The 13,768-nt window shown below is 47.8% G+C and overlaps 1 long non-coding RNA gene across 2 annotated transcripts; it reads left to right on the top strand.

The window, feature by feature from the left end:
- The first annotated feature begins 2,712 nt into the window (after positions 1-2,712).
- Positions 2,713-11,446, top strand: LOC125620180. 2 transcript variants are annotated; one of them, XR_007351778.1, is made up of 4 exons: positions 2,717-4,839; positions 4,945-5,736; positions 6,025-6,809; positions 8,192-11,446. It is a non-coding gene; the product is annotated as an uncharacterized LOC125620180 (long non-coding RNA). The 2 variants fall into 2 exon arrangements; XR_007351777.1 differs by lacking the exon at positions 8,192-11,446 and having other exon boundaries at positions 2,713-4,839; positions 6,025-7,142.
- The last annotated feature ends 2,322 nt before the right edge of the window (positions 11,447-13,768 follow it).

Here is a 13,768-nt window from a genome sequence, read left to right as displayed (position 1 = left end):
AGATCTAGTCCCCCAAACTGGATGTGACCATAGGAAATTGAGGGTGTCTTTACCCTGCGTGGTTGAACAGAAAAATAGAGTGGGAACTGGGACAGTCTCAATCTCATCCTCTATCTGGCTGGGTGAACTTGGTGTGTGACCTTGTATGACCTTGCTTCTCTGGCACTGAGGCCCTTCATTTGAAAAATGAATTATTTTTCTAGATGCTTCAAAGTTTCCTTTCAAATACCTACACCCCTTCCCAAAGCTTTAATTTTCGTGACTACTCAGACTTTGAGCCTTAAAAGAAAAAAATAAATAAATAAAGGAGAGATGATGACAGTCCTTGCTAAGCACCACTCCATCGCCCCTCAAGGGCTCCCCAATCACAAGCCCAGAAGGGGCTTCACTTTGGTGGAGGTCCTGGATCTACATTTGTGTATTCAAATGGAGCCCAAATGCTTGCTCCCAGTGTGGTGTAAATGGCCACTTTGACTTTCCACATTCCAGGAGGCCCCGGTGATCAGCTCATGAGCTGTTCATATCCATACCCTATTCCCAACTGGTTCTTTTCCATGGGGCCCTAGCGTTATTCTGCAATCCAGTTCATCCATTGCGCTGATGTGGCAGGCACAGATGCTGGGAGCAAGCAAGCTTGGTGGATGTTGACCCTCTCGAAGCAACTACTTGTAGTCCAAGCCCCAAAAGAAACATAAAGTCCTATGAAAACACTCGGGAAGACAAGACTCAGTCCAGGCTGGGTGAAGCTTCCTGGAGGAAGAAGGCTTTTTGCTGAGATGGGTGGAGTTAGGGACCTGAGACAAAGGAAAGCCATACCAAGCAGAGGATAGCGGTGTGTGGGGCTGAGGAGCATGCCTCACAGGTAAGGAGTGGCAGGTGGCCCTTTGTGACCAGAACTTCAAATATCTAAGGTTGTTGAGCTTTGAAATGCCAGCAAAGGCCCATTTATGTTCATGGTCTTTGGAATTCTAAGGAACTTGGACTTCTGGACAGGGGCTGGTGTTCCTGCTCAGGGACTTATCATGGTAGGACTTGGCCTTTAGGAAAGGTAACCCATCTGCTGGAGGGCTTGAAGGAGAGCAAGAGGAGAGGCAGAAGGAACCGCAAGGAGATTGTTCCAGTGACCCCCATCAGCGGACACGGAGGTCTGAAGTTCAGGGCTATGGCTGCAAGGAGGGAAACTTTGGAAGGTTCTAGAGAGGCAACAGAAGGGGGCTCTGCCACCAATAGGAGGCAGGAAAGAGTGTCACAGAGGGGAATCCCGTTATCTTCCCATGCTGGGGCTTATGGTCCAGAAGTTCCCTGATGGGGAAGTGAGCGGGCTCAGGGAAATTGACCTACTAATGCAGACTGTCGTATTTCATTAAAAAACCCTTAATTTTTAAGTAGGTACTTGACTCCTATGCTCGTTTGGAATAAAGACATTTTCTGCCTTTCTTTTACCTAGGTAAGGTCTACATCTGGTCAATGATTTGTAATCAGAAGTGTCGGACTTGGAAAGTATGGTTTTCCTGCTGACTAGAAAGCAGGAAATGGGAACTTGAGTTGCCACCCTCAACCGTGAAGTGAAAACTACCCACAGAGAATGGTGGAACCAAAAGGTGGTTGTGGAGTTGCCATGTCTATCCCAGACTGCCCCCTCTGGGTTTTGTTGACATGGGAGACAAATAGATGTATACTTTGTGCTACTGTTATATGTTTTCTCTTGTGCAATCACATCTAATCTTAGTAGACTGTTTAACAAAACTCAAAGGAGTGCAATGCCAACTCATTCACAACTTTCTGAGACTAGACAGGACTTTCTGAGACTCGGCAGGACAGTTTCTTCCAAGGATTTCAGCAACCAAAATGCCAAATTATTCATCTAAAGATTAATAGGCGAGCATAAAGCCTTAGAGAGGGCCATATTCCTGGGTACTGGCCACTGGGTTCTATAGAAATGTTGCCAGGTTGTCTTCACTGCACAACCAAGCTCTTGCCTCTCTTGGGAGCAAAGCACATGCTCTCTATCTAAGTCCTGTGTCTGTTTACACTGGAAGAGCCCTACTTTCTGTTACCACTTTGCTAGATTCTATGCAATCTGCCTCTTGTGAATATGATCTTACAAATCAGGTACAATCTAATCGAAGGTACAATTTGGACCTTATAGTTAGAATCAGACTTGATTCTTGCCCTTTATGAACTTACAAACTGGACCACTACTACTCGTATTACCTCTGCTTGCAGACAGGAAACCTGGGAGCTAAAGAGGTGAAGGAATTTGCCTATTGGCATACCATTAGCAAGCACAAGAGCTGTTACTCAAACAGTGCCCTCAACTACACGTGAGCTGATCTTAAGAAGTTTAAGAAATTTCCTTCCTCACAACTTCCCTCTTATTAAAATGTATATCATCTCCCTGTTATCAGAATGCATCTCTTCTCTGTGAATCAATCACATACTTGGTGATTTATCTGAAAACACCCTTACTAACAGGCTGGTAATTTTTGTCTTCCACATGACAATATTTTAAGATATTTTTTTCTTGCTGGAGATGGAACCCAGGGCCTCACATATGCTAAGCATGTGCACTATTGCTTTCTTTTGTTTTGTACTGGGGATTGAACCCAGGTGTACTCAACCACTGTGCCACATCCCTAGTCCCTTTTCATATTTAGAGACAGGGTCTCACCCAGTTGCTGAGGCTGGCTTTGAACTCATGATCCTCCTGCCTCAGTCTCTCAAGCCTCTGGGATTATAGGCATGGGCCACTGTACCTGGCTGCCTCTTTTTAAGTTTGATGGGTCATTACAGTAGTGTGCTGACTAATGGGCTAGAGGGCTTTGGACGTTAAGAAAAACTCGAATCTGCAGCAGTTGCCAATTTTCATGGTGTAAATACTCCCACCGTGACTAATTCCAAGCTGACAATGCAGCTTGTAAAATTCCTGAATATTTAATAATTGACTTCAGTACAGCCAGCTCCAGTGCAGCACTGGGACTGGAATTCTAGAAGCCCAGGGCTGGCCCGAGAGTTCTGGCACTGGAAAGTAGTGTCCTTCACAGTATACCTTTCAGGGGGTCCTCAGCTTCTTTTTGGTGGAGGTGTGGTCCAGGGCTCTCCAGGAGGCTGTAACAGTGGGGCAGCTAAGCTTTTCCCTGAACACAGCCCTGTGGCCAGCAGGGGACAGCACTCTCACGGTTAACAATCAGTGCTTCTGCAAAATGAGGGGCCTTTGTTCTGAGCCAGAGGCTGTGTCACCAAGAGAAAGGCCCTGAGGGGCAAGCTAATCAGCCTGTCCTTAGCTGACCTTTGCCTACGGGGAGCCCAGTGGACAGGCTCTGGCAGTTGATAGAATGAGAATAACCTTAGCTAACAGTAGGGACAGCACAATCTCCACAAAACCCTTTGCCCATCCTAAAGGCTTATGCTCAGCCAGGTTGCCATCAGGCACCCAGCGCTCCTGTCAAGGAGAGGCCTGAGTGCCAGGAATGGCCTTTCCAGTCCTAAGGAGGGAAAGCTTTCATTCCTACCCGCCAGTGCCCACCAGCCTCTGGTGCTGTACTAACTTTCTCTAATGTCTCTCTGGGGTGGTCAGTTCCTGCGAGGATGACCTACTGTTCCAGTTTGTCCAGGGCTGTGCTGATTTTAGTACTGAAAGTCCCATGTCCGGGGAAATCCCTGTCCCTAGCAAACAGGCTGGTTGGCCACCTCACCTCCTCATCCAGTCTGTGTCCTCTCCCTGCCTGGCACACGGGCCTGCACCTGCAGGCCTGGAGCTGGCCAAAGTGAGGTCAGGTGGATTTATAAGGGCTGGCCCAACTCTAGAGACACGATGCGATTTCATTCCATTTCATAATCTGCATCCTTTGCTTTGTGTCAGAGGAAGAGCCCACACGTGTGAGGGGAAGCCCCTACAACCGTCTCTTCGTTGGTCCCCTTCACTTGCCATCTTTGACCTTCCTCCCCTTCCCTGGCACGCCCCACCTGCCTCAGCACATCCTGACACGGTCCAGGCCCTCCCAGAGTCCAGGGCCAGAGAACTCTGTGTTCCTGGGAAGGGTGGAGCCTCTGACAGAGGGAAGGCGGGGGTGCAGGTGGAGAGGGCAGGCCAGAGGAGGGGATCGGCAGACCAGAGGATCTTCAGCCACCAGGGAGTAGAGGAGTAGGGTTGAAGTGGCCCCAAGAAGCCTGAGTTTCCCTGGAGCCATTTGGCACCAAGGCTCCCAGCAGGAACTTGTACATTCTTCTGTCCTTCTGTAGCTCAAACCCCAGTGTGACATGACTTGTCTGCTGATGTCACTACTGATCCCTCTGGATGGTTCCTTCTGTAAACAGTGCCTCACTCAGGGCAATCAAACTCAGCGCCATGGCTTCAGTGAGGGCACAAAGCTCTGATAAGCAAAGGCACGTATAAGAAATTTGCAAATTCTTCTTCCCTGCTCAGGATGTTGGGAGAAAGGGCAGCAGCTTCCGCGCCGGCTGTCCTTACCTGCTCTCCAACTTTATCTCATTGTACTTTTCACTATCATCCTGGCCTTCCGCCAATCCCTAGGAATGCCAGGCTCCCTCCTGCCCAGGAGTCTTTGCTCAGGCCGGTCCTCCTCCTGGTCAAGAAGAGCAAGTGGTCCGAGAAGCCACTGGGAGAGGGGAACACGGAAGCTTTGATTTGAAGGAAGAGGAGAGATCATCCTAGATAGAATGTACAGAAGCCCTGGGTCATTTAAGTCCAGGAGAAAAATCTCCACAGCTTGGAGGGGATGGTGATAGCTCTTACTGATGACAACCAGGGGCTCAGGAATAGACCTCGAATGTTCCACATGGCAGGTGTCAGCTCTTCTGTCAGCCCGTTAGGAAGGAGTTAATGGATATTTGAAACAGACTCTTGGGGCTGGGGATGTAGCTCAGTGGCACAGCCTTTGTCTTAGATGCTCAGAAGCCCTGGGTTCAAGCTCCAGTACCAAGGGAAAAAGAGAGAGAGAGAGAGAGAGAGAGAGACTTCTTGTGGACTTTCTGTTTTGAATCTTCTGTATACGGACAACTCCTCATGTCAAACTTTATCATATCCCTAGGTTCATATTTTCACTCCACTGGTGACAAGTTAATGCAGGCAGAGCACTATTCTAGGTAAAAATTGACTATGCAGGTGAAATCCTGCTGACTCCAGTCTCCTGGCTAACATTTGGATTTTCTGAGCCTTCATTAACCCACAAGGTGTCGACAGAGATTCTAAAGACCTGGTGAATTTCTTTTTTTTTTTCTAAGAAGTGCAGTTTTTCACCCTGAAGAACAAAGTTCAGAAGTTGGAACTACTTTTGGCCACCAGATAATGGTCAATGAATACTGAATTAATTGACGAAATACCGAGTTTGTGAAATAGAGTTTGCAGAGGAAACCAAATTCTGGATAGAATGTATGGTACCCTGGGTTACTTAAGTCCAGGACAAAACCTCCAAAGCTTTGATCTTTGTTGGTGTCAGAGAAGGACCTTTACTCCATCTCCAGAGTTGGAAGAGGCCATAGCACCTGGCATCTCAGTAAGTTCCTGCAAGGAACCCTGGACGGTGTGAAGCGCACACGGAGGAGGCGCTGGTGCCGGCTCCTCACCCACCCCTTATGGAGCCATGCAATGATTCCCACAGCAAATGATGCACCTCGTCCACCTGTGAGCAGTCAGTCACCTTCAGGATCCTTCGGGGGCAGTGAGCAAACCCTTAGGTTTGCATAGCATCTCTTCTACAACTGCATGTTTTCCAGGTTAGTTCTGGCCACACCCCCTGATTCTCCTCGGAGAAGGAATTACCAAGCTGTTGGGTAAAGTCCCAGGATCTGGGGCCTCAGGGCAGTGACAAGGATGTTGGGTGGTGGCCTCTCTGGGTTTCCATCTATTTGACTAGAAATATAAACCTTTCAGATTGCCCCTGGCAAAGGGTCAAAGGGTAGGTATGCTTGCAAGAAAGGGAGACTAAGAGAAAGGCTGTAAGAACCTCTGTCCTTATTCTTGGGAGGGGATGAAGGACTTTAATTCTGCTCCTTCATTTCTAGGTGGCTGAGGAGCCTCCCTGAACTACCTCACTTCCATCTCCAGCTCCAACTCCACCCAGCCAGCCCTTTTCACCTCTCCAAACACCTGCTTTTCAGTAAGAAGCCCCACCCCACCCAGAACATGGAGTTCTTTCCAGTCTGGGAGACGCACCTTGGAGCGAGGGAGGGCTGTCACATTTGGAAAAGAGGAGGAGGAAGAAGATGACTATTTTATTGTTCCACTCATGTACTCTGACCCCCACCTTTGTCAAACAGCTGATGGAGCAGCTTTTGAAAATAGTGTAAAATGAAACCTTGCTGCCCTGATTTGGTCAGCCTTTGTGAACTGTCCCCTGCAACTTGGCCCCTCTCCTTCAACAACACCACACATTGGCGGGTTGGGGGGGGGGAGGTGGTGGTGGCAGGCACTATGCTCGGCTCAGGGGCTGGAGTTCATGCTTCACTGAGGGCGACAGGGATGCTTTAGATGATAGTGAGTGGTGGAAATAGTCACTCTCCCTTCTGAGAATTGGAAACAACATCCTATTTAAAACAATGGTTCTTGGCGTTTACCTGCTTTCCTAAAGAGGTCCCACCTGCCTGTCCTCTTGAGACCTCCTGGGGTGCACAGGAGGAGAGTGGAGAGTGTTCCATTTCTGTGGACCAAGAAATCCCATCATATCACACTCCCTGTCCACTGGGATCCCCAAGATGACATCAGTGGGCAGGATGGCAGGAGAGCTTGCCCTGTAGGACATTTTTCTTCAAGGAGACATAGCCTGTGGCTCAACAAAGGCTTCTGGGAGGTGAGTGGAGTTCAGGATATGCTGGTGAGCCCATGGGACGGTCACTCCTGTTGTGGCTACACTGGAGTTGAGCAATGGTCTTAATGTAGACAGACAACTGAAGAGTTCCTTAGTTAATTTTTCATGAAAGGGTATAATTGGAAATTTACATCCAAGTCATTGATTACCAGTTAACAATAAAAAGGAACAAAGGGTTGATATTTGCAAAAATTTGGGTGGATCTGAAGGTGACTATGCTGAATGAAAAGAGCCAGTCTCGAAAGATTGCATGCTACATATTGTAGGATTCCATTTTTTGTTTGTTTTCTACATTAAATTCTATGAAATAATGTCTCTTTACAAAACAATCTGTGAATGAAACAAACTTGATTTTTAAAGGCAAAAGGTATAAGGAGAGCTGCTACAAAACCCACCAGTCACCAAACTGAATACTCTTACTGGTTTTATATCACAAAATGAAGTTAAGCTCTAATCTGATCCCAGTGTCGAACTCACCCGATATGTCCCCACCTGATATGCCTCCTTTGTAGGATTTCATTCTCTTGGTTGTTAGTTTTGTTTGTTTGTTTGTTTGTTTTTGGTATGGGGAATTGAACCCAGGGGTACTCTACCACTAAGCCACATCCCCAGTCCTTTTTTTTTTTTTTTAAGACACCTTCTCACTAAGTTGCTGAGGCTGCTGTCCAATTCATGATCCTCCTGCCTCAGGCTCCTGAGCCGCTGGGATTACAAGCATGGGCCACTACACCCAGCTCTGTTGCATTCTTGAAATGCAGAGATTCTGGAGATGAAGAACCCCATTAGTGACAGGAATTAGGGATTGTGAGGAAAGACTGGGTAAGGCCATGGAAGACCAGTACTAGGAAACCCTGTGGTGATGAAGCAATTAGGGATCTTGAATGTGGTTATGCACTGCTGCATAGGTGATAAAATTGTATAAAGCCACACACACACACACACACACACATACATGAGTACCTGTAAAACTGGTAGCCCAAATTAGCTTTGAATTGTACCAATATCAATTTCCTGGTTTTGATAGTGCACTATCATTATACAAGGTGGCAGGGTGAAGAGTGTGTGGGGACTTCCTTGTACCATTTTTATGGTGGTAAAATACCTGTAACATAAATTTTACCATTTTAATTATTTTTTACATACACAGTTTGGTGGAGCTAAAACTTGGATCTTAAGTATTCCATAGAAGCCATGTGTTGAAGGCTTGGAGTGCTATTGGGAGGTGGTGGAACATTTAGGAATTTAGGTGACTAAGGGTGTGCCCTTGAAGGGGACATGGGGACTTGGGCCCCTGACTGTTTCTCTCTTTGATTCCTGGCCGCCTTGAGTTTATCTGTTTCCTTCACCATGTGCTCCTTACACAGGTCCAAAAGCAATGGAACCAGTGATCATGGACTAAGACCTCTGAAGTCTGGGAGCCCAAATAAGACTTTCTGCCTTATAAGTTGATTCTTTCTAGTATTTTGTCACAGTAATGGAAAGCTGACTAACAGGTGGGATTTATTACTTTACATTATGGTACAATAGACTTGACCTTCCACCTCTAGAACTTTTTATCATCCCACACTGAAACTCCAAACCCATTAAAAAACTCCCTAATCTCTCTCCCCCAACCCCTGAAAACCACCATTCTACTTTCCATTTCTTTGAATTTGACTATTCTAGATATCTCATATAAATGACATCATACAATATTTGTTGATTTATGACTGGATTGTCTCCCTTAGCTGAATGTCTGAGGGGTTCATCCATCAGAATTTCCTTCCTTTTTAAGACTGAACAACATCCCGTAGTATGTATGCACCATATTCTGTTTGTCCACTCATTTATTTGTGGCAATTTTAGTTTCCACCTTTTAGATGCTGTTATCCTCTCAGATTTTTTTTTTTTGCCATTTGTTTTGTACCATTGTAATTATCTCAAAATTAAACGTTTAAAAATATAACTAAAAGTAAGATTTATCAACAGACTTTTTCCTCTGCTGACCATATAAACCAGTCTTCATGGTTTATCATCGTTCCATTTCCCATCCAGAGATAATGTAACCTTTGGAAGGCCCTACAGAACCTGATTTTCCCCTTCTGCATTTGAGAAGCAACATGTATAACAATCCACAGGAGAGTAGAGGGGCTTTAGTAAAGTTTGATTACGCTGGCCTGTCACCTTGTTTGGATTAGACCAAGAAAGAGGAGAGGAAATCCAGACCCTGTTGAAAGTGACAAGAGATTTCCATAGTCAATGATGTTTACGTTGAGCCAGTTTCTGATTATAAAGAAAATGAGAACTTCTAATACAACCCTATAGAAATAATTAGCTGGAGGGTGGAGCCTTGGTTTTGAAGGATTCCTTTGCACTGCAAATGTCTTTCCCCTAGGCATTTTGACCAGGCATCCCTTGGACCATCTGTGGAATGATATCATGACCCCGGAGCGCATTCTCGCACAGCACAGACAGACTTCACATAGGCCACCTACACTGCCTGGAGTCGGCAAGGGGACCTTCTCCCAGAAGCTACTTCGGGGTGGGCCTGTAGGTGGCCGGGAGGGTCAGGTCTCATAAGACAGAGCAGAGGCTCAGCAGAGCGGAAGCGTGCTGTGGCTGACGCCATTGTCACCTTCCCAAACTTGTTTCGGAAAGGCATCACGTTGCAGAGGTGGTGCTAACAGAGGTGACACAGTCCCAGCTGCGGAAACACCATCAGATGAACACAAGGTTTTTTTGTTTTTGTTCTTTTACGGAGGTCTAGGGACTTAGTGAACTTCCTAACACCGGATGCAAAACGGTCTTTTCGTGCATTTTATTCTGGGGGGAAAAAACACATTTCCTCAAATATGTCAGGTCCATGACTCCCCAGCATCCAGAAACTTCTGTTACTAACTGGCTCCCGGGAGACTTCTCCTCAGCAACTGACTAAACCACCTTCCCACCAAGGTGACCTTGGGCAGGAGACACCCCCACAGCCCTCTGGCCTGTTTGATGCAGCCCCGTTGGGGCGAGTGTGGCCACCCTCCCCACCTCTCTGCCCTTCCCTTGTTCTTTCCCCTTTTCCTTCTTCGGCTTGGCTTTCTCTCTCTCCTTTCCTTCTCCCCCCCCCCCCACCCCCGCCATCACTCTCCTGCTTTCGTTTCCCGTGATATCGATTTGACATATTAATCATCACAACAACAGCTACAAGTTCCACTGTGCTTCATTCATCCAGAGGAAAAGACCGTGTCAGCTGGGGAGTGCTGCGGGGACCCTCAGGCACCCTCCTTGGGGTCTAGGACAGTGGAACTCTCTCCATTTCCATGAGTAACAAATAGGAGGCGTTTGTGGTGGCCACCCTGAGAACGGGCGGTGGATGGACCCGGGGTGGGGTGGGACTGTGGGTGGGCTCCCCTCTCTGAAGGCCCCCATGGCAGGCCCAGGAGACCTTGGGCCGTTCAAGAACTCTGACTGAGGATTCTGAGTTGCAAAATCCCATTAGGGTTGCCAAACCAGAACAGTGTGACTTTAATAAGGTTAAAGTTTGGCATTTTTACAGCTGTTATTATGATAAGGCTTTCAGTCACATGACGTGGAAACAACCAGAGAGGGTCTGTCCAAACTTAGCTGGTAGGACTCGGAGGTGTGGTTAGGCCTGGCCTCTTGCCAGTGCCCAAGGCTGTCCCCTGTGTTATAGCCCAACTTTCCAGATACAGCTCTGCTCTGCACGTGGACAGAGCCTGTTTCCCCGTCTGTGGCCTCTGGGACTGATAGGAGAAATGAATCCGGGCAGCTATTTTCAGGCAGGAAGAGCCCTTGGGACAAGCTGACTTAGAAGCAAATGCCCCCTTCCCTGGCCAAAATTGTCACCCTGACCTTGGTCTGCTATCATGCCACAGTGAGAGCGGGGGATCTTTCCTTTCCCAAAGTGCGGCTGACGTGGGATGTTTTCATTACTATTCTCCAGCCGAGAAGACTCCATTGTCCGTATGGATCTTTCCATCCTTCAAATGTCCTTTCCTCCGGGAAACCTCCTCTAGCCTTGCCCTCCCGTCCTACATCAGGGAAGATTTATCTGCTGCTGCCTGTCTCTTACAGAGCTCAAGGCCGTGTTTCTAAAACAGTTTTGATCCAGTGTAACGAGCCCCTTGAGAAACCGGCTTCAACCCAGGCAGCACCTTGTTTTTCTTTGAATAATCAGCACATAGTAAGTGCCTGGTACGTAGTAGGGAGTGGAATAACAAAGATTTAGCAGGAAACTGATCCCTTCTGCTAAGAAGACCAGCTCATGTGCCAAATCCCCCATACATGGATCATTTTTGCTCAGGAAGAAGAAATATTTTTAAGAAATATTTTTTAAGAAATATTATTTTTAAAGGTTGCTAGTGTCTTGAAGGTGAAATTGGTATCAGTTTCATGTATCTATAGCATATACCCTCACGGGCCCATTAATGTAAGGTTGACTCATTTAGAAAGTTCTTTACTGAAATCGGACGATTCGAATTAACAACACCACTACATGCATACCCTGTGTCAAAGTCAGCACTAAGCCCTTCAGAAATGCAGAGATCAGAGTTTCCTCTCTGCCCAGAGCAATCGAGTAGCCAAAAGGCCAGCTCAGGTGTCAAGGACACACAAAGTCCTTGCTTTCATGGCTGGGGGTTGCCGTGTGGGGGTGCAGAGATACAGGCAGAGCGTGTCTCCTCAGGAGGCTTGTGGTTGGCCCAGGGAGCTAAGCCTTCCCTGATGTAAGCCACCAGATCACAGCTCAGTATTTTCTCGGTGTACAGAGACCCCTTTGACTGCAGCTTCCAGCAACATGGTGGGCAGGGGGCCAGGGAGAGGGATCCAGAGCCATGAAGGAAAGTCACCTCGGGAGAAAGATTTTGCCCTTTCCTAATGCCTGGGTCTGATGGACTCCCAAGGTCACTTTGCTTTTTGACATACAGCTGGAGTTTTTCTCGCGGGCCTGAGGCTGATATGAAGCATGGGGCTGGCTGTGGAGTGGAGGCTGACTCTCTAGGCAGGTCCTGGGACCCCTCCACCTGTAGGGATCCTTAGATGAGGGCCTGGCCCCCCAGGCCACTTAGGACCACAATAGGCCCTGCTTCTGATGTGTCCTTGGCTCACGACCAGGCCAGGATCACACAGGATTCCCCAGGAGGCAGGACCACAGGATGTTCACAGGTGGACAAGCTAATTATGGGTAAGAATCACTCCAATGCATCTCACGTGCTCCCTTGGTCTTCCGTTCCAGTGTGAGCTCTGCAGAATGGTGGTCAGAAAGCAGGTGGTGTGAAGGGCACTGTGACCTCTGGGACTGACCTTCCCATGGTGCTGGGATTGGCCTTTCCCAGTCCTCAGGATTGAGAGGCGAGCTGAGCCACCAGTGGGGAAGGGTTGTGGAATGTCCCTGTGCTTGACAATGGCAAAGATGAAGGGGACATTAGGAAGGGTCCAGGGAGAAACCCAGAGGGAGATCAGGCTGATATTACTACCAAAGGAGCTTTCTCTGTCCTCCGCGCCCTCCCCGCCAGGGGTAGAAGGCCTCCTTGGAAATGGCACTCCTGGCCCCCATGTCTCCCTGGGCTAGCCTTGAGAAGCATTCTCCTTTGCCCCTGGCCACTCCTTACTCGGGAAATGAGGATCGTGAGTCACATCTGCGGGGAAGGCAGCACAGTTAGGTGAGCCTAATTCAAATGCCAGGCTGACGGTCGCAAATAGCATACCACCCTATGAATAGCTTCCCCAGCTGTTCCTGGGGAGGCTGAGCTGCGTTTTTATCCAAAGTACATTTGCACTGTTCTTATTTACAGCTGCATCAGGAACCATGGTCTGCCTACCTTTGGCCCCTCAAGGCCAGCTCTGTGTTCTTTGTTCCCTGAAGTCTCACCAAAGTGAAATATTAACTGGTGGTGGGACAAAAGGGCCTGGGAGCCTCTGAAGGCAGGGCTGCTGAAGAAGGATACCTGGAGGGTGTGTTGTTCACCGGCCTGGAATTTTCCATTCCTCTGAGGCTCACATGATCAGGGCAGCGTACCCTTCGAGTCACAAAGCTAAGATGGCTCCCGGGGTGGCATGTGCTAAATAACTGGACGGTGACTGCAGCTGTTAATAGCACCATCGTCACTGAGGTTAATAATCTCCATGATGTGGTGTGGTGGAAATTATCAGGCCCGTGTGCCAGGAGACCAGGGGCCTGGCCATGGCTCTGCTTCTGTGACAGCCTGAGGGACCTTGGAGAAGCCACTAGATGTCTCCTGTATCAATTTCCTCAGCTGAAAAATGAGGGACTGAATGAGAATGCAAAACCTTTCTGCTTTAGATGCCGAGATGGATGAGCTCATCCATGGCTGGTTGCAGGAGATTTTTTTTCTTTATTACCTAACAGAAATTGCTAGGATCTGCCCTCCACTACCTTCGCATCTTTCTTCCCCTTCTTTCCACCTGCCTTGCTATTTCTTGGCCTCATTTCCCTTATCTTACTTCCTTTATCTTTATCTTAGGGCTCAGGACATCTAAGCTAGATTGCAAGTTGATCACATGTCCTTTGAATAAAGAGGACTCACCTTTGCCACTCTCTAGCACTGCCACTTCTTAGCTATGTGTCCCAAGCCACATTATTTGGTTTTTCTGGGGATCAATGTCCTCATCTATAAAAAGGGAACTTGGTTAGGGCTTTCATACCATTTTCACACAGTGCCGCCCTCATACACGAAGGCTCTGCAAACAGAAGCCAATGTGTTCGTAACTTGAAAGTGAGCGCACGTGAAGGACTCGTCCCTCTTTCCAAAGAGTTCCTTAAGTCTCTGTTTCTGTTAATGGGGAAGTTCTTCCCCTAATTGTAGCGCAGGGCTTGATGTCACCTCAAATTTTCCTTATCCTTTTTTCCTTCAATAAGTGTCCTCCAAACCCTTCCCTGTAGATTCTCTGGGGTCTGATGGTCACGGGCAGAAGGCACACACACAAAAGCCTCA

The sequence above is a fragment of the Marmota marmota genome, unplaced genomic scaffold (assembly GCF_001458135.2).
Source record: "Marmota marmota marmota unplaced genomic scaffold, marMar, whole genome shotgun sequence".
NCBI classification, from domain to species: Eukaryota; Metazoa; Chordata; class Mammalia; order Rodentia; family Sciuridae; genus Marmota; species Marmota marmota.
This window is presented reverse-complemented; position numbering and strand designations above follow the sequence as displayed.